The following is a 9,024-nucleotide window of genomic DNA, read 5'->3' as shown; positions in this document are numbered from 1 at the left end:
AAAAAGGATGTCAGAAAAGACTCTGAAAATTGTTCTTGAATGTAGACTATCTAAAGAGAAATGATGAAGTAAAAGTCAAACAGAAGGTTTCACAGTGACTGTGTATTCTTTTTCATCTTCCCTTGATGCTTCCTGCATTGTTCAAATTTTGTCCATAGTATCTTTCAATCTTGCAATGTGAGGCTTGAATATTTTCTTTAATTCTTTCATTTAAGAGATGCTGAGAATGTTCTTCCTTTTTGTCTTTCTAGTTCTAGGTCTTTGCACATTTTTTTGTGATACTTAATTTTACCTTCTGGTGTTGCCCTTTGAAGATTTATGTTCAGCTCTTCAACTTCACCATTTCTTCCATTTTCCTAGCTATTCCATGCTTAATAGCAAGTTTCAGTCTCTTCTGATGTCCACTTTGATATTTTCTTTCTTTTATGCCTTTTTAACGATCCCTTGCTTTCTTCGTGTATGTTGTTCTTGACGTCCTCCCACAGCTCATTAGGTTTCTGTCATTAGTGTTCGATGTGTCAGATCTGTTCTTGAAATTCAGCTGTGATGTCCTTCAGTTGTAATTTGGCTCTCTTGGACTTGTCTTAATTTTCTTCAGCTTCAACCTGAACTTAAAAATGAATAATTGATGGTCTATTCCACAGTTAGCCCCGTTTTAGCTGCTAATACTGAGCTTCTCCATTGTCTTTTTCCACAGATGTAGTTAATTTGATTTCTGTGTATCCCATCTGGAGAAGTCCATGTGCATAGTTACCTTTTTTGTTGTTGAAAAAAAGGTATTTTGCAATAAGGAAGTTGTTGGTCAACAAAATTCTATGATGCAATCCCCAGCTTCGTTTCTATCACCAACACCATATTTTCCAATTACTATTCCTTCCTCTTCGTTTCCAACTTTTGCATTCCAGTTGCCGATGATTATCAATCATCGTGATTGTATGTTTGATTAATGTCAGACTGATGATGTTGGTAAAATTCTTCAATTTCTGAATTACTAACTTTAGTGCTTAGTGCATAAATTTGAATAATGGCTGTATTGAATGGATTTCCTTGTATGTGGGTAGATGTTATCCAAACACAGACAGTGTTGTCCTTCAAGATAGATCTTGAAATGTCCTTGTTGATGATGAATGTGATAGCATTCCTCTTGAATTTGTCATTCTTGGCACAGTAAACCATATAACTGATTCAAAATGGCCAATAGCAGTCAATTTCAGCTTGCCAATGTCTCAGATTATTGATCTTCCTGTATTCCATTCAATTTTTGCTAGATTCACACTTTGTACATTCCAAGTTGTAATTATTTATATTTTACAGCTGTTTCTTCTCATTTTGAGTCATGCTCCAACCCGAGGGCTTTACTCTTATCCATATCATTGTGGTTGACTCTACTTTGAGCAAGGTATATCATTCATATTCCTATCTGAGGGCTTCATCTTCCACTAGTACATCTGACAACGTTCTGCTGCTATTTCAATATCCTCTGCTATTCATAAGGTGGCTAATTTTCCTAAAATAGACAGACAATCCCTTCTTTATAGTCGATTTTTAGTCTGGAAGCTCTGGTGAAACCTGTTCGCTTTAGTTGACCCTCCTGGTACTGAAAATACCAGTGACATAGCTTCGAACTTCACAGCAACACACAAGCTGCCACAGTATAACAAACTGACAGACCAGTGATGACTCATCGTTACTATTCCACCCACTATGTTTTCCTTACCACCACCAATGACTACCGCATTGCAAGATCTAAGAGACATAATTCCAGGATTATCTTTCTGCAAGTTTCTGTTTATTTGGTTCTATTGATTACTCTCTAGACTTCCATGTGCTGTTCTCTATCTTGGTATCACATTTTTTTACTCCTGTTATACAGCCTTTAATTGTTGGTATTTTTATGATGTCATCCTTGAGCAGCGCATCACATATATACAAGGGTGGCTCTGAGTTATTGTATCTTGTGATAAGTATGGCCTAACTAACCAGAAAAAATGCACATACGCAGAGAAGTCCACACGTAATTTCAGAGCATTACTGGGTCCCCTGAAGTTCATTGTTTGACCCGTGTGAATACCCTGTGGTTTATGGGTGCTTCCATTCACCTTGTGAGTTGATTTATCAAGTGGAGATGAAGGAGTCTGCATCTTCAGCATGGCCTCTCTCCAAGGCTGGGGCTGGTGTCCCCATAACTGAATAAACAGCCTCAATTGGCTCTCCTACAGGTTCATTGTTGACTGATGACTTTTCCCTTTCTATCCCTGTAGGGAAAAAAGATCTGTGATTGGAAAGTTTTGTCTTAGCATTGGATCTTACCGAGATGTTTGTGGGATCCTTTCTGAAACTTTAGGCCCAGATGCAGCAACAGAGAAAAAAAAGTCCTATTCACTAGAAATATATGTTACCAGCTCAGATACCCAGGAACTTGTGCAAACAGAGTGGACACAGAGTCAAAGGTAGAGCAGGAAGCTTCTCTCTCTCTCTCTCTCTCTCTCTCTCTCTCTCTCTCTCTCCCTCCCTCTCTCTGTGAAGGCACTTCTTTTCTGATTGGGGTAGCCCTCTATGCCAAGTTAGGCTTCAGTGAGCTGGCCCTTTTCCTGGTGCAACTACCCATGCCAGGACCCTACTGTGCAAATGAGCTCTCCATTGAGAGTGGCCACCAGTGCCAGGTGTGACCCGGGTGGAGGTGTCTGAGTGCTTATGGTTGATGTAGGTAGAAATGCTCCAAGCAGTAACCCTTGACGGCCCACCCCCTGTTGCATTCTTGTCCCACCCCTCTCCAACCTGAGTCAGTAATGGGGTTCTTCCAGAGAGTTCTCTAGTAATTTCTTAAGCATGTGATTTTTTTACAGTCATCTTGTTCACAAGGCACCATTCCCAACTTTCTTTCAGTTAGTCTCGATATGTCCTATCTGGTCTCCCTGAATGGTGCAAATGGTTGGCATATCCAGCTGCTAATTGAAAGGTTGTAGATGGGTGTCTCTTCAGACTTCAGGTGCTTCAGAAAAAAAAAAAAAGCCTGATGATCTACTTCTGAAACATCAGCTGAAGTTGGTAGCAAACCAACCATGGTCCCCATAAGTCAAGTGTAGGCTTATGGACTTTATTCTGGGAAGACTGGGAAACTACGGATGGGGTTTTAGCAGAGGAATTGATGTGGGGCTTTGCAAGCACATAGGGTATATAAATTGGTCAGTAGGTTGGCATGGAGAAAGCAAGATGGTGGCAAACTAGTAGGAGGCTGCTCTCAGGGTCAAGGTTGAGATGATGAGGGCTTGGACAAGGGCGGGTGTGTTTCACCTATGTTTTGGAGGTGGGAATACCTTGGTTTGCAGGTGAGGGCACAGGGGAGAGAAATGATGAGAAAATAGAGCTGGCAGAGTTGGGTTGGGTATGCGTATGGGGCCTTGTGCAAGACTAGAGAGGTTGAAGGCAATATTGGAGAGATGAAGTTGAAGAAACTATAAGACCACTGACTGGTGATTTCTGGAGGTGGCTATCTGGAGATTCATATGGGCGGGGCATTTGATGACGTCTGGGTTGGAAAAATGAACTCAGGAGAAGTCATAAAACGGAATCCTCTGCATGGAATTGAGTCCAACTCATAGCAAACTTATTGGGTTTTCAAGGCTGTAAATCGTATGGGAGCAGCCGGCCTCAGCTTTCTCCCTTTCGGCTGGTAACTGATAGGTTTGCACTGCTGACCTTGCGGTTAGCAGCCCAATGCCTAACCCACAGCACCGCCAGGATTCTTAACGCTGGAGAAGGGGGCAGGTCATTGGGAACAGGCTGACATCTCTTAGGGGGCTCTCACAGAGCAAGAAGAGCATGATGCTGAGCGCTGAGCCCAGAGGGCACTGAGGGGCACAGGAGACGAGGAGCTAACTCTCTTGTAAGCCACGAGTCAGAAGGAAAGCCCAAGAGTGAGACATTCGCTACTGATATCAGGATGTGAGAACATTTCAAGGAAGAAGTGACTGTGGATAGGCCAAGTGTTCAGGTACCTTTGGGACAAACCAAGCAAGCACAACAAATAGAGGCAGAGGAGACCTTAGTTTACAAGGATGCTCCTTGTCCTGGTCCACAGTGGTGCCAATGTTGTGCCCACTAATGCCCAGCATATGGATTTTCATGCATTCCATTTCATTTTTGACCACTTCCAATTTTCCTTAATTCATACTTTGTACATTCCAAGTTCCAATCACAAGAAGAATTCTGTAGCTGTTTCTTTTCAGTCATACCCCATTAGCCATGAAGGCTACACTTTCACAAGGCTTTACCAGACTCCCATCACCATGGTTGATTCCCCTCCAAGAAATCAGCTCCTCTTAGGTCCCATTTCGAGGGCCCTCAGACCTGAGGCACCCATGTGCTGGCAGTATCTCCAACAATGTTCGACTTCCTTTATTTAGGCTTTCAGAATTTGAAAATGTTTCGAAGCTGTGCATTAGGGTTTCAGCAGCTTCTTCCTCCAAATGAGGATGCAAGTCCTTCTGCATTGTCTGCTCTTAGTGTCGGTAATCTGCTGAAACCTGTTCACTTTAGGTGACCCTGCTGGCATTTGAAGTACCAGTGACATAGCTTCCAGCATCACAGCAACACACAAGCCATTACAGTATGTCAAACTAACAGACAAGTCTCAACGTAGTTGCTATTTAGTGGGGGTCTCCAGCTTTGGAGAGACATAGCTTCTCTGAGGTCCAATCTCCTATGAAATAGTTGGTTTAATTACCCCTTCCTCAACATTTAATATTTCATCTACAATGGTCTGTCAGTTGAAGGAGTCTTTGGTTAGCAGTTTGTTTTGAAAGTGTCTACTTAATGCCTACTTGATCTTCCACTGAGCTGTGTATGGCTACACTAAAGGAATCTACTAGAAGTTGGAGAGCTATTCTGATTTGAGGACAGAGCTATGGGAATCGAGGTGAGTTAGTTAGCATCCTTAAACTTTAGCTTTGTGAAGATGATACACAAGTTATACAACTAGAACATGGCTAGACACGCACCCATATTGTGAGAGTCAATAGAACCCTAATTGACTTGCGTCCTTCCCTTCCTTGCTCTTCTTCATTGGTTGTACTGGTTAGAAAACTGGATAAATTCTAGGCCTGAGACCTTTAGTGAGAAGGGTTCACAAAATACCCCAGGTGGAGACAGATGCAGGAAATAAAATTTACCTGTCTATAAACCCATTCTCTCTACCCACTTATTTTTCCATGAACTTACATGCCTACGATGTGACTACTATCTTGTGACCACAAAAATGTGGTCATTTTTGGGCCAATTTTATATGACGAAATTCAAAATGATAATAAGATCAATTGTCTTCTCACTGACATGATGAAAGATATTATTCCTCCATGTATTAAGGGGTTTGGAACATGCTGGAAGCCCATCCTGAAGGGAATACGGGAATCTTTGGGCTCCCGGAACCATGGTTGGAGAAGATGCCAGCAGGAGATGGCTTCTTCCCTGAGCTCCACACTGGAGTCTCCCTTTCTCTCCTCTCTCACGTTGCCATTCTCTGCAGTGTCACCCCTGGTCCCGGCATCAGCTATGTCTTCAGGTGAATGGTCCCCAAACAGTCCACCTGGTTCTCTCTTCTCCTGAACCCGAACCCTTACTTTTCATTGCCTGGTGAACAGCGATTTATAGCTGCCCTCCCATAGTTCAAGTTCGGTTGAGGTAAATTTGAAATCCTTGACTCTCATTCCCCTTAAGTCAGATCTATCCATAAAGCCTCTATTTCTGCGAATGGCATGACCCCCCTAAGATTTCTTTGTTTCCCACTTCCTTAAACAGATCCCAGGTTTGCCCTGCTTGAACTCTTGCTTATTTACCAGTCCATCTCCCACAACCCATCATTCTTCACTCCAAACAACTTCCACTTTAGAATAAACTCCCTAAGCCTGCAGCTGATCACACCTCCCTCTGCTCTGTATGTGAAGTTAATATCTTTCACTCGCCACTGACCCTTTTATGACTAACTGCAAACTAATACCATGGCCTCATCTTCCACCAATTTTCTCATGTAAAAATGCAAAACTTATCAAAATAAAGAGTAATTTGCATACAATGAGCCATTAATCTGCATATGGCCCTGTGCTAACCATATCATTTAATAATAATGATACTGATTCATTTTATTGCTTACCATGAACAAGGCAATATTCTAAGTGGATTGACATATATTAACCCATTTAATTCTCATAAAATCCAATGATGTAGGTATTTTTATTGTTATCCCCATTTTGTATGAGATAAAGCAGCTACAGAGAAATGAAGTTACTTGTCCAAAGTCAATTCGTTATAGTGGTAGAAGTGGATTGGAACTCAGGAAGACTAGCTGTAAAGTGCCCAGTTTGATTCCAAACCAAAGTGGATTGTATACCTTCTCCTCTCTGTCCATCTGTTATAATTCGGGTCTTTGACATTTATGACATTTGCTGATCTTCTCAACCAGAAGTGCCATCCACTTCTGAAACGTAACACACCACTCAGTGCTCTCTCTTATGGCATTTAGCTTGTTCAGTTTCCTCTTCAAAGCTGTATCACTGTCATGTTTAACTCAAAACCTGACTTCACAATGTGGTCTGGGGATCTTCCAATGCACAGGGCAATATACATTTATCTACCTTTAGACTCAAAAGAGCCTAGAGAATTTTCTAAGACTCAAACTAGTTTTCCCTTAAAGGAAAGATCAGCCAGGTAAATTACCCTTTAGTCATGGCATTCTTGCAGCGTATAAACACCGGTCTCTCAACTGTAATAATTGGGGCTGAATCTTGAATATATAACAGACACCATATGTCATCATGGGTGTGGAGCTCAATAAAAGCTTCATGGAGAGTTGGTAGTAGTTGAGCTGCAAGAGTGGGGTTTGGAGGTGTAATGTGAGGCTTATATCATTCTTAGGAGACAAGGGACTCCAGGGAACTGCCTGGTTCTCTGTTACCAGTAAAGCCAGGCCCGAAGTTCTTGTATCCAGTTTGCATAGGCTAACACCATTCTATTGGCATCATCAAGACATCATGTAAGACTTAGTGTGAGAGTCCATTGCTTCCATTTCTCTATGGCTTTGAAAGGGCCCTCATCTCTATGGAGGTAATATCCTAGTAACAGTAAAGCTATTCTTTCACGCAAATGGACTACTTAAAGGCACAAAGTTCACGCTCTCCTCCTCCTCTTGTCCCCTTAAAAAACTATACCACATGTCTTATTTTGGGAATATCCCACCACAAGTACCCATGGCACCATTAAAACCAGTGATCTTCCCTGATATTACTAAATGACTATGCATGCTCTCACTCTCATTCCCTGGAAGAAAATCACCAAGATTATTATAGTTAACACATCAGTGACCACTTGCATTCAAGGAAGCCCATTTTGTTAAATCAATAAAACAATTAGTTGAGGTCCACTTATCTTGTTAGGTGAATTTCAATTTCTGGAGACTAAGGATGAGGAGGGGGTTAAATGTGATAATGGAGTGCTTTCCTGATAAAAGTGTGGCAGTTACATAATCTCCTGTAAATTTGTGAAGGGGTGGAGTCTAGCCTGTTAATCAGGTCATAGCCAATGAGGCTTCTGTGTGGGCATGGCCTTCTCCTGAGGATTCTGGGCACGCCCGTCTTCCTTCCTGGAGGTGGGACACACATACTCTCCACTTCATCTTCCGGCTGACAAGACACGGGGAGCTGCACTGATGGAACCAGAGCCCTGAAGCTGGAGGATTCACATGGAGACCCATGCCAGTGCGGAGATACTTTACCTCTGCTGGAAGTCCACAAGACTTTCCACTCGCTGGCCTGTGACCTTCCTGCATTCTGCATCATTTCATGTGTGGCATATGTCTGAAGAGGAATTCATAGACTGGTATCGAACACATGAGCTAATATCAGACTTATAGACGTGAACTGGACTGGGCTGGGATTATTTTCTTAATATACAATTTCTCTTTGATATAACACAATTGATTTTCTTATACATATGTGACTCTCCCTGGATTTGTTTCTCTAGTCTACCCTGATGAACAGAAACAGACTCATCACATAATATGTGAAGTGATGTGTATGTATGTCTAAATGTGTGTATGTGCTTTCTTTTCTTTTTTTTCTCATAGAATAATATTTTTATTGATATATCTTACTCAATCCAATATATCCCTTCCCTTACCATATAGATCTGCTGTTCAGTCCCATTAGGTGGGCCTATACAATCACCAGTGCTATCCACTCCTCTCTCCCCCTCCTTCTCTCCACCCCCTCTAACTTCCCCAACTTTCAGGGAACCCTTACTCTTGTTAGTGTCTGAGGGGTCATCTATCTTGACTACCATGTACCAAGCAATCTTAAATGAACGAATTAACATACAGAAGTCTAACATGACCCATGAAGTATATCACATACAGACCATAATAGTAAGGGGAGGAAGTCTTAAAGAACTAGAGAATAGTTATGTGGTTCCTCAATGCCACACCTCACCCAGGATTTATCTTCCATTCCATGAGGCCCTACAAAGAGCAACTGTCCAACTGTATTGCTGGTGGACTTTGGGTCTCCACCACATCCAGTCCCCTTCATGTCAATTTGGGTGCATGTTTCTTGAACTTCTAATATCTCTTACCGTCAACACCTCGTGATCACACAGGCTGGTGTGCTTCTTCCATGTGGCTTTGTTGTTTCCCTGCTTGATGGCCACTTGTTTAACAACAAGCTTTTAAGATCCCAGGTGTTTTAGCTTTGGATAGCTAGGCACCATCAGCTTTCGCACCACATTTGCTTAGACACCCCTTTTGTCTTCAGTGATCATGTCAGGGAGGTGGGTATCACAGAGTGCCACAAACCGTTCTTGTACAGAGGTAAGATTTAAGTCGAGGCCCAAAGTCCATCTGCTTCCTTGTTGTATTTACACACACACACACACACACACACACACACACACACATTTATACACACACACTGCACGGGAACATTGCCCTTGTGGATTGGCATGCCAGAATGAGGTCCATTCTTGCTCTCCTTTACTGTG

This window comes from Echinops telfairi, unplaced genomic scaffold (assembly GCF_000313985.2).
Source record: "Echinops telfairi isolate 266 unplaced genomic scaffold, ASM31398v2 ScPeMD7_31;HRSCAF=116, whole genome shotgun sequence".
In the NCBI taxonomy this organism is placed as follows: Eukaryota; Metazoa; Chordata; class Mammalia; order Afrosoricida; family Tenrecidae; genus Echinops; species Echinops telfairi.
The sequence above is the reverse complement of the archived record's forward strand: the minus strand, read 5'-3'. Positions refer to the sequence as shown.